This window comes from Python bivittatus, unplaced genomic scaffold (genome assembly GCF_059951505.1).
Source record: "Python bivittatus isolate LINGU-HERP-01145 unplaced genomic scaffold, Pbiv_v1 ctg000030_np1212, whole genome shotgun sequence".
NCBI lineage: Eukaryota > Metazoa > Chordata > Lepidosauria > Squamata > Pythonidae > Python > Python bivittatus.
In genome coordinates, this window is record NW_028277031.1 from 4,110,317 (window position 1) to 4,128,685 (window position 18,369).

The window sequence follows — 18,369 nt, forward strand, 5'->3', positions numbered from 1 at the left end:
GGCCACGTTTGGACAACACTGGTCTAAAGCAAGTTCAAGATCTGAAGCTCTAAATGTGGGCCACCAAGAATGGGCCATTTCAGTCCAGACAGGCCGAACATTGAAAGCCTGGAGAACCGGGTTCCACGGGTTCCGTCATGGGTTACAAAGGGCCGTGTGCAAATGGCACATGGATTTATGAATGGGGATGTGCGTCCAGCTGTGCAGGGAATCTCTCATAAAGTGAAAGACCAACAGGGCTAGGGAAGGCACTACAAACAAAACCTGCTAATTTATGTGGGGCACCACCCCATCAAAGTGCATTTTGCCAGTTAAGAAGGCAATCAATTATGTCAAATGTGGTGGATCTGAGCAAGAGGAATTGTTGTGTTATGTAACCCGAAGCCAGCAGGTGTGGGATTTGGTCTATGTGTCAGAGCAACAGTGCAGCAACATGGATTCCAGCTATTGAGGCTTCCATCAACAATGAGCAATGACTACCAGTTCATTATTCCTGGACTGTTCCTGGAGCAGTAACTTCCCTGAGAATCCCAAGGGCATGGCAGGAGAGGACCCGCCTCTGTGTCCCATGGGGCAGCCTTGCTAAAGGCTCATGATACACATCGGATGGGAGGAGAGCATCTTCTCCACCCTGGTGACCTGAGGGTATCCTAAAATTAGGTTCAACCCTAAGTGACTGCAGGAACAAACACCTGCCATCTTGACTTCTCTCAAGCAACTCTTTTTTTTTTTTAATAATATTTTATTGAAATTTTAAAGTTACAAAGTTAAAAGTTAGAAATGGAAAAGAAAATTGAAAATACAAATTATAAAGAAAAGGAAAAGAAAAGATGAGATAAAGTAAAAGAAAAAGAAAAAATATATGAAAAATAGATAACTTCCAATCTATCTCTGGTCTTAGGAATAGTAAGACTATCATAAGTGCTAGTTTTTAATACATTAAGTAGGAATGATTCTTTGTCAAAACATATCCCATTACATTTATAATCTAATCTTCAAATCCCCATGTACGCTTCACCCCACCTGCATTTTGCAAATAGTCTATCAATGGTTTCCATTCTTTAAGGTAATAGTTATTTGAGTTTTCTTTTAATAAGCAAGTCCGTTTATCATTTTCTGCCATATCCATTAATTTTAACAGCCATTCTTGTATTGTTGGTAGCATCTGGGTTTTCCAAAATTGTGCATAAAGAAGTCTTGCTGCGGTAATCATGTATTGAGTAATTCTAATAAGATGTTTTCCTATTTGAAAGTCCATTATCCCCAACAGGAATAGTTCTAGTTTAAATGGAATCTGTATTTGTAGTATGCTCTGCATCAAGGTTTCTATTTGAATCCAGAATTTCTTTGCAATTTTACAGGTCCACCACATATGGTAAAATGACCCTTCTTGTTGATTACATTTCCAACCAACGTTGGAAATTGTGACTTCTCTCAAGCAACTCTTGACATTACAGCAGCAGCTTTGATCCCATACCAATAACTGCTGTAAGGGACTGTGAGAATGACCTTGGGGGACAGGAGAGGGAGGGGCGGCAGCCTAGACAATGGTCAGAGAAGAAGCCCGCTGAAGGAGTAGGGGTGGAGAAAGCGTCTTAGAAGGGACCCTCCCTTGTTCTCTGGAAAGTAAAGGCAAGGGAGCTGTCAGCCTTACTAGGTAGACCGGACAGGAAACACGACCAGATGAGCTAATTCGACTTTATTGTTAAACTACATTAACAGAACCTTGCAAGTCTAAAAGTACAATTCTCCTGCTGTCTCCTTTACAGCCCAAGAAACTAGGGAGGGTCTTTCTGAGCCTCTTGCCCTGCCCATTATCGAGCTGTGGGCTATGCTGTCTCTTATCTGACCGTTCCCCAGGCAGCGTCTCTGGGCCAGTCTCCCAAGGTCTTTCCCACATACCATTACAGGAGGGGAGAAGTGCCTTCAGACTTGCGAGATTCTGTTACCGTCACCTTCCAATAAGAGTCGTGTTGGTCCTCATGGCGTTGGTTTCTTATCTGGACTACCTCGAGGGGGTGTCAATTGCAGCCATGGTCTTCTCCTCAGCCTCCTCCCCTCAGCCTTGCCAAACGCAGTCATCTTTGGTTGCCCATCACCACAAACTTGTGTCACATCCCATTCGCTGAAAGAGTGAAGTACAAAAGAAACGAGTCTACGCTGAACAGGATGATGCACTACAGCACAAAAGGACCCTAAATACGATAGTGATGAAATGAACAAAACACACCATTTTTCTGTGCTTCTAAAAATGGCAACAATAAACATTATTTTTTAAAAAATAAACAAAGCAAAGTTAAAAACAAGGGTAAAGAATCCCTTGTATCCCACGCCCAGAGTATTTGAGTTCGGTTTGCTAAGCCTGTCCTCAAGGGAAGATCAATCCAGGAAGGTTGTCTAGCCAGTCCAGTCCAGTTTGTGGGAACTGGTTCTTAAATGGAGGATCTGAAGCATGGCAGGGCAACTTCCCTGGACAAAGGTGGGTGCTGTCTGGGTTCCCCAACGAGGATGACTCCCAGAGCCTGCTTTCCTTAGATCAGTGTTGTCCAAACTTGGCCACTTTAAGATGAGTGGACTTCAACTCCCAGAATTCCCCAGCCAGCATGGCTGGCTGGGGAATTCTGGGAGTTGAAGTCCACTCATCTTAAAGTGGCCAAGTTTGGACAACACTGCCTTAGATGGCTGGGGCACCCTTGCCCTGCTTGGTTCTCTGGGCCCGCTGGCGCTAGCCGGCTGCCAGCTGGGCCCTTCCCCGTCTGCAGGTGGAGGCCAAAGTGGCCCAAGTGGTGATGGGTGCACTAGACCCACACGGCCACCAGGGGCGCACTGGTCTTGCCCCAGGCCTTCCTGGAGCTCACGGGGGATGCTGGACTCTGCCCATCGGGATGCTCTCGCTTGCCCTCTTTGCTTCTCCAGCTCTCACCATCATTCTTGGAACCAACTCCCATAACCATCCAAGATCCAAATCTTTAATCCAAGGAGATACCTTTCTTCTCTTTCTCTCTCTCAAGGTCCAGCCTTTACAATGGCATGTTATCGGCAGCTAAAAGCATTGCTTTAACCGTCCTGATCTTTGCTGCCTTCCCAATGAGTCGCAAGGTCTTGTCTAACCCTACCGTTGCCTTCCTCTTCAGGTTTCATCTCCTCTTCCCTTCTCTGGCACATTTCCTCTGTTCTCGAGGCCAAGGAAACGAAACCACCCACTACCTCGACTTCTGCTCCATCAACAGAGAAATCACGGAGCGTGCAAAGAGACACGTTTGTCTTCCTAATATTTAACATTCATTCCAGTTTTTCAGTTTCCATTGTTTCCCTTCAAAATAAGCTCTTCTGGACCTCCAGCTGATAACTTGGAGTCCTCTGCGTCTCTCAACGTCTTTCGCATTTCAGCTTCCAGAATTGCGAGGCAACAGGCCTTTTGCTTACGTTTTGAAGGGCATTGTTTTGATACACAATTTTATACTCTCTCATAATGTGTGGGCATGCATGTGACGGTGCACTCTATCTTACTTATAAAGGATTAACCTGCTTTGTAAAGAGCACAGCATTTCTTTCCCCCCACCTTATCTCTTTGTTGAATGCCTGATTGCCTTCCAAGAGAGCACACCATTCCCCCACCCCATTTCCTTTAGAAGCAATTAGCCAGATGCCTGACTGAACAAGTCAGCTATAAATTAGAGCAGGCAGAGACACCAAATTCCAAAGAAGTTACAAAGAAGGCCAGAAGAAATTCCAAAGAGGAACAAAGAAGAGATAAGGACTGATATGGGCTATTTCCTTGGTAACCAGAAGAAAAAGTTACTTAGGTTCACCTCTTTAGGTCCCACCTTTACTCCTCCCTGGACCATCCCAAAAATCCCTTATATGGACATGAGGGGATGTATGCATCTGATTACATTTGTGGATGACTATAAAATCTTTGTTGCTTGCTTTGCAAGGTGTGGTTCTCCTCAACACCTTGCCACGGTGTTGAATGAGCCATCCAGAATGTTTCTTGGCCAATAAAACATCTGTTAGATAAAAAGCCTCGTCTCAAGTTAATTTGGTTCTCTAAACTTGGGTAAATGAATAAACAAAGGCTGGTGCCTAAGTTTTATGAAGGACGCAGTGTCCGTAGATAAGAGTAAGCCGTGGAGCAGGAATGTCTGCAGGGTAGGGTTAAAAAAGTCAAGATGATTTGATTTAGTTAGTTATTTATTTACGATCGAAATTGATCGAATGAAATTAAGATGATGGCCACCTTGGGAGAGCTTTGATCGCACCATCATGGCTGCCCTCTTGACTTTTTTGACCCTACCCTGCAAACCCCCCTGCCACGTAGGCACTGAAACCATGCAGCAGAATTCCTGGGAAGCGCCTTAGGTAAAATCACATCTTGACATTTCCTCGTTTAAAGTCCTGTTTGCACGCAGCAACTCAGTCCAATGGGGCCACTATTTATGCTCTGTGCTCCTTGCACAAGGTTGTCTCCTTGCAGGGGAAATTTGCTTTTAACACTAGCGTAAACCTTTCCTTGTGTATTTGAATGGCGACCGTTTCCAACAAGCAGCCGCGTGCGCATACATGGACACTTACACTCCTTTTGACCGGATTAGTGAGGCTAACAATTGAGCACACAAAGCAAATCTAGCTAAAAAGGTAGATGCAATCAAATTATTAATGGTAACGAGTTTTTGCAGAGGGGGCACGCCAGCAATAAAGGTTGAAGCCCACCCAAGTGCCTGCAGAAAGGAGCAAAGGAAAGAGACGGCCAGTTGTTTGGGGATTAAAAGGAGGAAAATCATTACAGCAGGAAGAACGTTTATCCTGTTCCAGTCGGTTTAGGCACTTGGACACTTATATTAGGGCAGCTTAAATGATTAAAAGCATGAGGTGAAGCAAATGCCTAAAGCTGTCACGCCCCAACTGTCATTGTCACCTGGCACCACCAAGTCTGCCATCTGGGCAACCTGTGAAACCAAAACGGAAGGAAGCCCATTAGCTGCGTTTGCAGCAGCCCCGAGGATATCACAAAGACCCCTCACCCTCAGTAAGGCCACCATGCAAATACAGCCATGATGCACTGACATCTTGTGTCCCCGAGGCAAGGATGCAAATTGCAGCATTCGAACCTAAGGCATGCTTCATCATTCGGTTTTGTCAGCCCTGTGAGGTAGACCACATCAGGAAACCAACTCCAGGGGAAGACTACAGCTAGACTTTATGGTGGTAGGCTACGGCAGTGTTTCTCAGCCTTGGCAACTTTAAGAGGTAGGGACTTCCACTCCCAGAATTCCCCAGCCAGGGTGGACTTCAACTCCCAGAATTCCCCAGCCAGTCCACACATCTTAAAGTTGCTGGAGTTGGGAGACCCTGGGCTATGGTAATAGAATCTTACAAACCCGCTTGTGTTTTCTTCCCCTCCTCTTATATCCCACTGAGTCAGGGAGGGTCCAGTCTGAACCCCTTCCTAATACCATCTCCTTTCCCAGGGCTGAAGAAATGCTCCTGTCCTTGGTTTTTCTGCAGTGGCTTCTGATTATCCCCTTCAAGGCCATCTCCAGCTTGCCCACCCTATGAATGGCAGTGAAGCACAATATGGCCTAGTGGGTGGGGCAAACTGGCTTCTCTCAACCTTCCTCAGCTTGATGCTCTCCAGATTGGGTGGATGAATAGACCATGGAGAACAACTCCCATAATTCCCACCTGGCTGGAAATTAGGACAGTTGATCTCCCCTCAAATCTGGAGAACACCAAGTTGGGCAAGACTCTCATACCTGTTTCATGACTGTGGTTTCTAGAGTAAGAGTATTTAGAAACAATGGTGGGCTTCAGCAATAAGTCTTACTATGGTTATCAATTTTCTTACTCCCATATGTCTATATTCCTACAACAAGCTAAACCATAACCTCCTTGGCTTGCTTGTGGCTTAGTATGTTGTGTGAACTCAGTCATCATGATCTGTAAACGTTGTTTTGTGAATCCAGCCATCTGTAATTTATTCAGCAAAGGAAACATGGTTAAGCAAGCCAAGCCAGGTCAACTGAGAACCTCACAGCTCCTCCGGAGCAAGAAAATGATTCATGGCAACATTCTGCCTTTGAATCAGTTAGCCACAGTGGGACAAGGAAATGAATTCCTCCTCCCCCAGGAGCTGTCGGAGGGGGCGGACAAGCATTTGGGGGACAAGCATCTGGCTGTTCTTAAAATCAAATAAATGTTTGAATTGGGTCTAACTCTTCCTTGGCAGGCTGTTTGGTTCTCACAAGTCATCCTTTCACCTTTTGGCGAGGGTGGCATCTCCAAAGCTTGGGAAGGATCACGGAGAAGACAATCTTCCCTCTTCCTGGGGGCAGCAGAATCAACCAGGTGCCTGCTGACCAAAATACAGGCCCGTCTGGGAACAGGCAGACGTCTGGCTGTCCGCCAGCTGGCTTTGCTGCTTGCCTGATGCTGCTCCAGCTTGCCATGACTCAGCTGGGAGCTGCAAATGATGATGACCTGATCAGGGATCCTCTGCAGTGAGTTTAGACATCTGGCGTGAGTCAGAGGCTTCCTGCCGCTGCCATGAATCAACCTGGCCCTCTGTCACCAGGCAGGATCTGTGTCACAAATGGACCCAGATAAGCCACAGCAGCCAGGTGGGTCTCTCTCTCCCTTCTAGCAGGGGAGATGACCAGAAACCAAGATGGGGAGAGCAGGAGAAGTGAGGCAAGGAGGTTAGGACGCGGTCCTCAAATTTCTTTGGGACCCCCAAAAGGTTCTGCTGAAATGGTAGGGCCTGGGCTGGCTCATAGCAGCAGGCCCCCCAATGCTTTAGACACTTAGGCTACCTACACCCTGTGGTCTTCCCTCTTTGTACATCCGGGCTGTTGATTTATCCCCAATCAAGTCTAAGAATTAATTTTCTGAGTTTCAGGTGGTTTCCAAAATAAACCACACTTGATTTTTAGTGGATGTTCCAACAGTAAATGATAGCTGTTTTCTCCTGAGATATCGAAAGAGAGGCTGAATGCATGTGGGCTAAGCCGTGGTTTGTTGAATAAACTGCAACTGCTGGAGGTCATACATCTCGCTAAGTCAACTTCTGCTTAATCAAAAAGGATGGTTTCTTGAATGAACTGGAATGGCTGAAGGTCTCAAACTTGTGCACCCTTATCAATAAAACCTTTTGCGTCTGCACCCCAATACATATGGTTATCTGTTTATAAATGTCAGACATGTACAACCGTTTTAATAGATTATGTACATTACAAAATGAGGAAAGGATGAGATGAGGAATAAATAAATATGAATAGACATAAATAAATATGAATAGACATTCTAATGTTTTCTTCCTGCTCCCTAATGGATCTCCTCGCACGGGACAACTGGTGTAAGCCATAAACTATGTGTGACAAACCATAGGAGCTGGGGCTGACATGCCCTGACCAACAACCCAGCACATGGTTTAATAGGCTGTGGGGTCACAACCATATATATAGGGTGAGATGTTGGGGGAGCCAGACTGATGCAGTGATTCAGGTGCAGGACTAGAAACTGGGAGACCACGAGTTCCTTAGCCATGAAAGCCAGCTGGGTGACTTTGGGCCAGTCCCTCTCTCTCAGCCCAACCCACCTCACAAAGCTGTTCCAATGGGGTAAAGGAATAACCTTGAGGACCAGGAGGAAGAGCCGCAACCAAGCTGATGGTCAGATAAAAGAACTTTGAGTCTAGGCCAGATCTGTAACCTGAGTAAGTGTCTTAGACAAGACCCTCCCTAGTTCTGACAAAGATAAAGGGAGGGAGGGTTGTCCCTGTTGTAGGGAAACCAGGAGGAGGGATCACTATGTACGCTGCTTTGAGTTGTAGAAAATAAAGGAGGAATAGAGATCAAATGAATAAATGTATTGGTTCCGTTAGATCGTTTCCTTTATCTTGTGTTACTGTCTGTCAGCTTCCTATTTATAACCAGAATTGGCGATCTTGGTAGCCAGGCCAAGAAACACCATTTCTATCTTGGTCTTGAATGTGAGACTCCACAAGGGAGGGAGTCAAAAAAGTCAAGATTGCAGGCCAACTGCATGAAAGGGGTGGGCCTTTGAGCCTTTGAGTTGTCATCTTGACTTTATTGACCCATCTGCAGATGCCCTATTTGCATATAATACAAGGTCTGAATCATTAGAGACATACCGCTGGTTGGAACTCAGAAAGGTCTGCCCCTACCTTCCAAATTGTGGGACTGTAAATCCCATCATCCTAATCCACACACTATATGGGTGTGCTGAAATGGGGGCTATAGTAGCCCAGCCCATGGTGGGGGGAATCAGGTTGGGAAACACGTCAAAGCAAAGAGACCATCAGTTTGCACTTAAAACCTCCCTTTTCCTGTAGACACATGGCCAACGTACAGCTAATTCCTCTATGACAGGGTTTCTCAGCCTTGGCAACTTGAAGATGTGTGGACTTCTACTCCCAGAATTCCCCAGGCAGCCACATCTTCAAGTTGCCAAGGTTGAGAAACACTGTTTTATTATTTCTATTGTATCATAATAGAAATGGAAGGAATTATTTTAATGGGGAAGATTGTGATCAGGTGAATCACCTTCCGGTCTGATGCATAACAGGGCTGATGTCACCAACCCATGAGTGCATATGCGTGTGCGTTCCTGTGTATGGACAATATGGGCTTCAAAACCCCTTTCTGTCTCCAACTCCCTGTTCAGCAATTGTCCCTTCGTTGCTTCTGATTTCTAAGAAACCAAAGACTCCAGAAACCACCTTACATGGCTGACAATTTGCCCTTGGTTTTCTGATAGGACTCATCACTGTGGTTGGATGCTCCAGAAGGGATTTGGGAATTGCTTCCTTCCCAGGGCTGGACACTATCTTGATTATTTTTTTAACCTTCAACACATGAACACCCCACAGTCCACACCAGCCTGTGGCAGCCAAGCCTCCACTTCCTCCAATGTGCTGCTCAAGATCCAAGTCTTTATGGCCCTTCAGAAACTCTAGAAGGTAGAGGAGGACCAAGGCCCAGGGATCAACCATTCCCAAAAAGCTGGGCATCACCAAGGAGGCTCACCTCCTATACTATACTATAGATGACATTCCCTCAAAGAACGGACCTTCTCTTTCTCACTGGGCAGTCAAATTCAGTCTGAGAAGGGGACCTTGGAGGGATCCAGGTGCTGGGTCATGTAGAGCTTTAAAGATGACCACCAGTTTGAACTGCACCAGAAGCCAACTGGCAGTAAATCTGCAATGTCATGAATGTTGACATCCCCACAACAATGCGGAGGGTTTTTTGGGGGTGGGAAGGAGTAGCATCTGTTATTCTGTAAAACGTTGGGCACATTAATGTTGCTGAACAGCTCAAATGTTAGTGCTGGAAAAATTATGGACACAAGTGCTTCAGGTTCTGGAGTTTTCTGGGAAAGAGTCGGATCATGTCTCAGCAAGTGGGGACATCTGGGCCACCAAGAAGTCCTGGCGGGCTAGATAGGAATTTCCAGAGGAGGAAAGGGCAGATCATTTCTATGCTGTTGGGAGGACAACTACTTGGTGGTGTCCATGAAGTCACCTGGAGCTGAGCACCACTCCAGGAAGACCTTACTTATTCTGCACATATGCAAAAGGGACCTTCTGTGGAGTACTTGGTGCTCTCTGAGTTTGGTGGTTTGCTCAGAGAGCACCAAGAACTCCACCCTTCAACCCAGAGCTACAGATCTTCTCTTCTGTTGGGACCTTTTTATTATTCTCCGCTGAACCTTAGCACTGAAAACAATTTATCGTTCCACCAAAAAGCGAGTGTCCTAGGCTGTGTTGCATTTTGCTGCCATCTACAGATCTTGGGAAATGTCTTGATCTGATTTAAGGAGTGAGGACAACACTGTCCAGAGGAGGGCATCGCTCGGGGAGGGGGCCTGAGGGCTTGTACTGTCACACCTGGCCAACCCCTGAGCACCTCATAATTTCTCAGGGCTTAATAAAGCCACTAGAACTATATAGGTGGGATAAACAGTTATATTTATTATGCAAAGTTTAAAGTCAAATGGTGAGGATCTTTGTCAGAGTCAGTATATATATATATTCCTTTTAACGTTCTGGAAGCTCCTGAAGATGGAACTTTTCCAAAGAGTTTCTTTTTGCCTTCTAGAATTTATTTTGCTTTGAATTGCTTCCCTTGATTTAATTGTTGATATTGTTTTATTTGGCCTTGTTCTGATTTTTTTTCTTTTTCATTATTGCTTTTATTACAAATTCACCTTGTATTGCTGCAAGTTTGATTAAGGCCTGGCGCAATATGGTTCATGGGGTCACGAAGAGTCGGACACGACTTAACGACTGAACAACAACAATTTGCTATGGATGTTGTAACTGTTATGGATGTTTTTGTTGATTGTTTTGTAAATTGCATTGATTTGTTAATATATGAATGGGATGAAAGAAAGAAGGGGAGGGGGGAACGAAGGAAGGAAGGAAGGAAGGAAGGAGGGAGGGAGGGAGGGAGGGAGGAAGGAAGGAGGGAGGGAGGGAGGGAGGGAAGGAAGGAAGGAAGGAAGGAAGGACACACAACATTTTGGGGGAGTTTGCAATGTAGAAAAATGGGGAATCAAATATTTACATGAAAATTATTAGGGACGCTTCTTACTACAAATAAATACATGGCTGTTTTTGCTAGGCAAAACACTGAATTAACTCCTTTTGTGGGTTCACACAGCACATTAAACCATAACCTGCCAGATGAGTTAGGCAAGCCTAATGTGCTTGCACAAACACAAGCAAACCAAAGTTAAACTGAGATAGAAATGCCGAGTCTTGTTTACACGCTCAGTAAATGGGAAATGTTCGGCTGCTGTTCTTATACGTCTTAGCTGTGACTTAGCTAAGCAAAATTCAGTGTTTTGAGAAATGTCAGAAAAATATCAGAAAAATTCTTAACTCTGAAAAGAGTTAAATTCCTCCCCTTTATATTGCAGCTTCAGAAACTTCCAGGTTCACAGGGAGCTGTTTTAGAGAATATCTGGCATTATTACTAACTGATTTGCGGGGGCTCTTTTTTTTTTTTTTTTACAATGCAGCACATTAATAGCAGTTTTCCAAAATGCGTTTGTGAGGCTGGAGGCAAATGGTAAATTCAACTGTAGAGCATCCAACTTTCTGTTGTTTCACGGAGGCTTAGACCAGTGTTGTCCAAACTTGGCCACTTTAAGATGAGTGGACTTCAACTCCCAGAATTCCCCAGCCAGCCATGCTGGCTGGGGAATTCTGGGAATTGAAGTCCACTCATCTTAAAGTGGCCAAGTTTGGACAACACTGGGCTTAGACGAAGACTGTTGCAGAAGGTGTCTGCTGTCTCTTCCTCTTTCCCCCCTGACAGCAGTGCAAAGACTGGCCCAACAGGAGCAATAAAAAAAGAAAAGTAAAATAATAAAAGATGATTGTTCAGAAAAAAAATCAAGCGACCTAAAAATCAACGTGAACTAGAATATAGGTAGAATTTACCTGTTTAGTCTCCAAGGTGTTGCAACCACGAGCGTGCACGCTTGCAACTGTGGGAGAAACAGCTGTGCAGTTCAGGCGTTCTTTCTGGCAGGTTTTCCCACATGCACAAGTTTGAGTGGTTACGTCTTTGTTCCTGCCTGTTTGATGTACAGCTTTTTAAAACGTTTTTTTTCTTGCCTGCTTCATCCCCTGGAAACTTTTCTGCCTGTGAATTTCACAAAGAATCAGATGGAGTCAATTTCATACCCCTTAGTCAAGTTCATCATGAGGCCAAAAAATAATTCCCTGGTTTGATTTGTTCTGCCTATCGAAATATTACACAACTTTCCTGAGCAGAGCGAGAAATTGGCAGCTCTGAAAGGCTGTGGACTGAGCAATGTAGAAGGATTGGGGGAAGACGCCTTTTCGAAGGAAAGTGGCTGCGGGAGGTTGGACTGCAGGAAGGGCTATCAAGAATCCATCAGGATGGCATATACGGTCCACCTTCCCTTCAACTCTCAGAGCAGAGAGAGACGCAGATGTTACCTTAGGTCATCCCCCCATGGCTTCCACCACTGCGCACCAGGACCTGGAGAACTCTTAAAACGAGTGCACGGTATATAGTCATCTAAAATGCAAGGGCCCACGAGTTCAATCCCCAGTAGAACCCCATAGAATAAAATCTGCTATATACAGTACATCTGATGGTTTCCAATAAGGATGAAAGTGCTCATGGACTGCCTCCTGGTGGTCAGTGTAATCTAGATATGATTCCCTTGTTTTTTCCAAGGAAATGATCTTCTTCCACTTACTGATAGGACATGTTCTGGTTCATAATGAGGGAAAGAGGGCTGCCTGCCTGCCTGCCTGCCTGCCTTCCTTCTCCTCACACACACACAGTAGTTAAACTATTAAACTATAAGTCCATCCTCAGCCGGAAAACTGAGGGACAAAGAGGTCTTCCTTCCTTCCTTCCTTCCTTCCTTCCTTCCTTCCTTCCTTCCTTCCTTCCTTCCTTCCTTCCTTCCTTCCTTCCTTCCTTCCTTCCTTCCTTCCTTCCTTCCTCCTCCCTTCCCCCGTCTCCCTCCTTCCCTCCTCACACACACACAGTAGTTAAACTATTAAACTATAAGTCCATCCTCAGCCTGAAAACTGAGGGACAAAGAGGTCTTCCTTCCTTCCTTCCTTCCTTCCTTCCTTCCTTCCTTCCTTCCTTCCTTCCTTCCTTCCTTCCTTCCTTCCTTCCTTCCTTCCTTCCTTCCCCCGTCTCCCTCCTTCCCTCCTCTCACACACACAGTAGTTAAACTGTTAAACTATGAGTCCATCCTCAGCCTGAAAACTGATAGTCTCAACATGATCTCTCAGCCCAACCTTCCTTGTAAGACAGTTGCTGTGCAGGAGTTGGACAAGGATCAGAAGCTGGGAGACCATGAGTTCTGGGCTTGCCTTGGGCATGAAGCCAACTGATAATCTTGGGCCAGTCATTCGCTCTCAGCCTTGGGAAGAAGGTGCTGGCAAGCCATTTCCAAACACATTGCCAAGAAAACGGCGGGGACCTGTCCCTGTAGTCACCTGGGATCAAGGTTGTCTGGATGGGCTGTACCAACAACAAGGCACTGAAGGACTGTTGGCAATCCTAAGTTGCAAAATGCGTTGGGCACTCAGGCCAACTGCTGCAGGAGGCTGGGCGAAACCTCGCTCCGTTCTTCATCTTCAGTTTGCAGAGGGCTTTGCGAGATCGCTCAGGACAACGGGAACAATAAGAGGGTATTGGCAGACAAAGCAGCAGACGACCCAAACAGATTCCACCCGGGAGCAATCGAAACAAAGCTATTCTCCAATGTGTGCCGACACTGGGCCTCCTGGAAGTCAAACACTGCATTGGGGGGTGGGGGGTAGAGGGGGGGCATACGGGAGACAAAGGGGACTGCAAAGGAGAAAGGGCATCTGGCAGGTCCTGTGGATCGAGAGACGAAGAGCTGGTCGACGAGGTGAGATCAGGAGGGAGAATGATCAGAAACGGAGCCCCCGATTTGTGACACGGAGCAGAACAGGTTCTCTAGATGTTTGTGGCTTTACTTGCCAGGAGCCGTGCTCCTGAAGCAGACCCTCTGTGCGAAGCGGTTTTTTATTTTGTTTCATTTTAATTTATCACCACCCATCTCGTTAAACGACTCCGGCCGGTTTACGAAACAATTAAAATCAATTCAAATTGCAGTAACAAATAAAAAATAAAAAGATCCAGAATAATTGGCAATCGCTCAGGGAGCGTCGTCGAGGCGTTAGCCGCCCCTACTTATGCTGCCCTACACCCTTCTAAGGCTCCCATCCCTCCTTTTAGATCCTCACTTTTATAGCCTTTATACTTTCTATGTCTCTTACATTTATACTTAGCTTTTTAATTTACATGTCTCTTATAGATCCTGTATACTTAGCTTTTTACATCTTATATGCAATTCCTTTTAGATTCTCACTTTTGATATATTTTATACCTTTCTATGTCTCATCCCTCTCTTTTTACTTCACACACTTTAGAATAGAGTTTCTCAACCTTATCAACTAGATGTGTGGACTTCAACTCCCAGAATTCCCCAGCCAGCAGGGGAATTCTGGGAGTTGAAGTCCGCACGTCTTCAAGTCGCTGAGGTTGAGGAACACTTTTTTAGAATGACTCTACTCCATCCCCTTATGCTGGTCTATGATTTTAATAAAAATGGATTTGGTTTGATTTTAAGTGGCAGGATACCTTTACGTACCAGACTAAAGACAAATCCGTACAGGAGAGTCATGCGCTGTGATGGTGAACAACAAGAATCTTTGAGCAATTTCCTGCCTGGTTCAAATCTATAATATTATCGGAGGGTTCAAAAGCTCACCAGGGCTGCTCTCTTGGCTTTATTGACCCCCTCTTGCCCCCCACAGATGCCCCTGAATGAAATATGCTGATATAATCCTGCAACTTTTTTTTTAATGTATAATTCTATTAAGGATTTTAATTACAATAGCAAAAAGAAAGAAAGAAAGAAAGAAAGAAAGAAAGAAAGAAAGAAAGAAAGAAAGAAAGAAAGAAGGAAGGAAGGAAGGAAGGAAGGAAGGAAGGAAGGAAGGAAGGAAGGAAGGAAGGAAGGAAGGAAGAAAGGGGAAGAACAAAAATATAGAAAATAGAAAGAAAAGAGTATAGTAAAAAAAGAAAGAATATTTAAAGAAGTGACTTCCAACCTTCATCACAACTATAAACAATTTTGTAACTCTTCACCCCCTCTTAGTTTACAACCAATGATCTCTTCATCCCAGATAGATAATAGACCAATCCATAAAGCATCATCTTTTCAGTCCTAGTGTCAGCAGAATGTCTATTAAGGGGTACCAGAAATAACAACATATCGTATTTTAACCTTGATCAAATAGACCAACTTTATATTCCTTTCTTTTACTTCTAACAGTCTTAATCTTTAGTCCATTCAAATACTGTCGTAGAGTTTGATTTCTTTTCATTTCTTCTTCGTCCCTCCTCACGAGATTCTTCAAAGCTTTAACAAGCCTCTTTTGTAAATCCAATATACAAGAATTATCCAGGTCACTCCCTTGGTTTATTATTTGTATTTCCCTTCTGAGTTTTAAAACATCAATCGGTTTCTTTTCTATGTGCTATGTGAGACATCCTTTTCCATATCATTCTTGTAACCTGTCATTTGTAGATCCATTTTCAATGCCATCTCCTCCTTGTCAAATAAAGCTTGTTTCTCATCTGCCATTTCTTCCATGACATCTTTTGGACACAGTCTATTCTGTGATTCTGATTCCATTTTTCAAAAGTGACCTTCAGTATTTTCAGTGTTAAAATGTTTTGTGTCATTTTATAAGTCCCAGCTAATTAGCTGTTAATCAGGCTTGTGTATTTTTCTCCTTTAGCTAAAAACGTTAGTTTCCTCTAGTGTCCAATTTTTAAAACTGCTTTTATTTTATCTTGCAAAAGTCCAAACAAATCTATTTCCCACGAGGATTCTTTATCATTCATTCCAGAACCTTATTCCAAATTTATCTGGACCCTTAATCCGTTTATAACTTGCTAAGATCAAAGTCTTATTTAGCTTTTTACTGTTTATTTCAATTTTGTTTTTTAAATTCTGAAACTTATGATTAAAATTTTATTTCAGTAATGACTGACGCCACACCTACTTTCTTTATTCCAGTAAGGGGCTCACTTACAAAACTTCTTGAGCAAGAGCAGCAACCTGCCAGCGAGTCCAAGTATGGAGCGTTGTGGTCAGCCTACGAAGCCTTCGTGGTCAGTTTTCCTAGCCCCTGCTAGCAAGTTAAGGAAGTGCTGGTTCTTAACAAGCAAAAGCACAAAGAGATGACTGTGGAATAACTCTAGCTGGAGCTAATTCATGGCTTACAAAAGCCTCTAATCGTTTGTTCATGAATTGATTCAGAGGGCCTTCATTGGGAAAGGGAGAAAGAAGCCACGGCCCCTGAAGCAAGGAGAGAAGACAATGCAGTCTTGGGGAGGAGACGGTGAGGAAGGGTTTTGTTTGCTATAAGATGCCGCAGAGAGGAAGTCAGACAGGCTCCCCAGGTTCTGCTCGTCTTCTCCATAACAATAAAAAATATTCCTGGAATCCTGGCTGCTCAGAGATGTCCGTAAGGGAAGTTCGAAAAAGTTAAGATGGTGGCTGCCGTGGTGCATTGCACCTAAAAAATAGGGGAGCTTCGATGGTACCATTGTGGCCGCCATCTTGACTTCTTTGACAATATCCTGCGGGTGTCCCTGCTGCTGCTTCTCCTTCTGGGCTCTGCCTACCTTGAAGGGCTGGCACTCTCAGGGGTACACAGCAGAGCCAGTTCGCCGCATTCGGAAGAGGAGGACGGTCCTGAAATTCAATTAGCATGCCACTTCTGGTTGGGCCCCCAAAAGTGTCTGTGCCAAGGCCACGAGAGCTAAAATACACAGCTGACATGGCCCCAGCCCTGGTTCCCTGAAAAACAGCCTCCTTTGGCACTCATCTACCCGCCCCATCTGATCTGAGAGGTGAATTTTCCGCCGGTCCTCGGCTCTTCCCATCGCTGCCCATGTTCTCCGGAGCTCTTGCCAGGGAAACGTTGGGCGGCTTCGTCCCTCCTGAGCTGCAGGAAACTTGGCAATGCTTTCCTCTTCCAGCTGGCCCTGCAGTAGGATGCTCCGTAGCCTGCGGGTGGGGTCTGTGGCACCCCCGGTTTATTTATTTTGGGCTTGTATGCATCGGGGGTTTAAGCCATTTATTGCGAGCTGTATGAGTCTCCAGGAGTGGGCAGCGTCTAGTAAATAAGTTGGTCAGGAAATAAACAAATAAATAAATATATCCTATCTCTTTCTAACATTTCTAAAAAGATGTTCAGCTTATCTTACCTCCTACTTCTGCTTTCGTGCAGACATTTTGTTATCTACACTTTCCCTTCTGGACACTTCATCCAGCTTTCATTTAACAGAAGCCACGTTAATTTAACACGGCCTTCTTTTTCCCTTTCGCACGGTGTCTGGCACGGTGTTTGGGCTCTTCCTAAAATCACAGGTTTCTTTGTTTTCCCTGGTATGCTGCAGACGTGCTTTGGGTAAATCCAGGCTTTCCTAGACATTTGCTCCTAAAGATGTCTGGGAGAAGGCCTGCAGACAAACAGGCAGAGACGTTCAAAACAACCTGTTTTTTTATTTCTGCAAAGGGACAGGCTGCTTGGTTACTGGAACTGGCCAGAACTAGCCCCGCTGGCTTTTTAAGCAGCGAGTCCAGAATCAGAAGTGGATTCTGGAACATAGATAGAATCCAGATGAAAGATTTAGTTGCATCAAAACAGTCCCAGAGTAGAACCAAAAGATTTGATCCTCTGCCCTGCTAAGCTTCATCCCGTTAGATAAATGAAAGAGCACAGTGGAATTGTTTAGTAAACAGCCCCTGGCTGCCACTTTGCAGAATCAGTATGCTTTTAAAAAGCAGATGTTTCTTGCCCTTTTAAGGAATACTTCTGCAGGACCTGAGGTTTTAAGCCTACGTTCATGATGCTCACAATGGATGGATCTTCCTTCCTTCCTTCCTTCCTTCCTTCCTTCCTTCCTTCCTTCCTTCCTTCCTTCCTTCCTTCCTTCCTTCCTTCCTCCTTCTCCTTCCTTCCTTCTTCTTCCTCCCTCCTTCTTTCTTCCTTCCTCCCTCCTTTCTTCCTCCCTCCCTCCTCCCTTCTCCTTCCTCCCTTCTCCTTTCTCCTTCCTTCCTTCCTCCCTTCTTCTTTCTCCTTCCTTCCTTCCTCCCTCCCTCCTCCCTTTCTCCTTCTCCTTCCTTCTTCTTTCTCCTTCCTTCCTCCCTTCTTCTTTCTCCTTCTCCCTCCCTCCCTCCTTCCTTCCTTCCTTCCTTCCCCCCTTCCCCTTCCCTCCCCTCCCCTCCCCCCCCACTGAATCAGTCCAACAGCCAACATCCTGCTTCTCAGCACACATCACCGGAGGGGGAGTGCTCACGAGCAGGCTTCTCTGTCCGTTATTTGGAATTCAGTGGTATACTGCCTCTGAACATGAGGCTCCACTCAGGTTTAAGACTACTAACTATTAATCAGTTTTTTCGCCTTGTGAATGTCCAGTTTCCCCTTCGATGCCATCGCAGTATGAATTTTGAGCGGGGGGGGGGGAGCCAAAGGTTTGAACTGACCTTTTATCAAGTCAGTTCCACCGCGGGGCCACAAGTGTCAGGGAGAGAGGAGACGAAGAAAACGCTTCTGTCTGCTTTCCTAACACAATGCATAACTTTATAAACTTCTCATACGGGCAGTCTATTTTTATACAAAATTCCTGAAATGCCATTCCTTGTATAGGAAATGCCCCCGAAGAGGAGCTGGGCTAAGTGGAGTGGGCTGCGCTCCATCAAAGCGGGTGGGAGGATAATCTGTTCGCTGGGAGG

General features: G+C 45.1%; 1 long non-coding RNA gene across 1 annotated transcript; it reads right to left on the reverse strand.

The window, feature by feature from the left end:
- Positions 1-14,132: 14,132 nt before the first annotated feature.
- Positions 14,133-18,201, reverse strand: LOC148216957 (uncharacterized). The gene is made up of 3 exons (XR_015798288.1): positions 18,121-18,201; positions 16,839-17,093; positions 14,133-16,747 (listed from the first exon to the last, which is right to left on the reverse strand). It is a non-coding gene; the product is annotated as an uncharacterized LOC148216957 (long non-coding RNA).
- Positions 18,202-18,369: the final 168 nt, after the last annotated feature.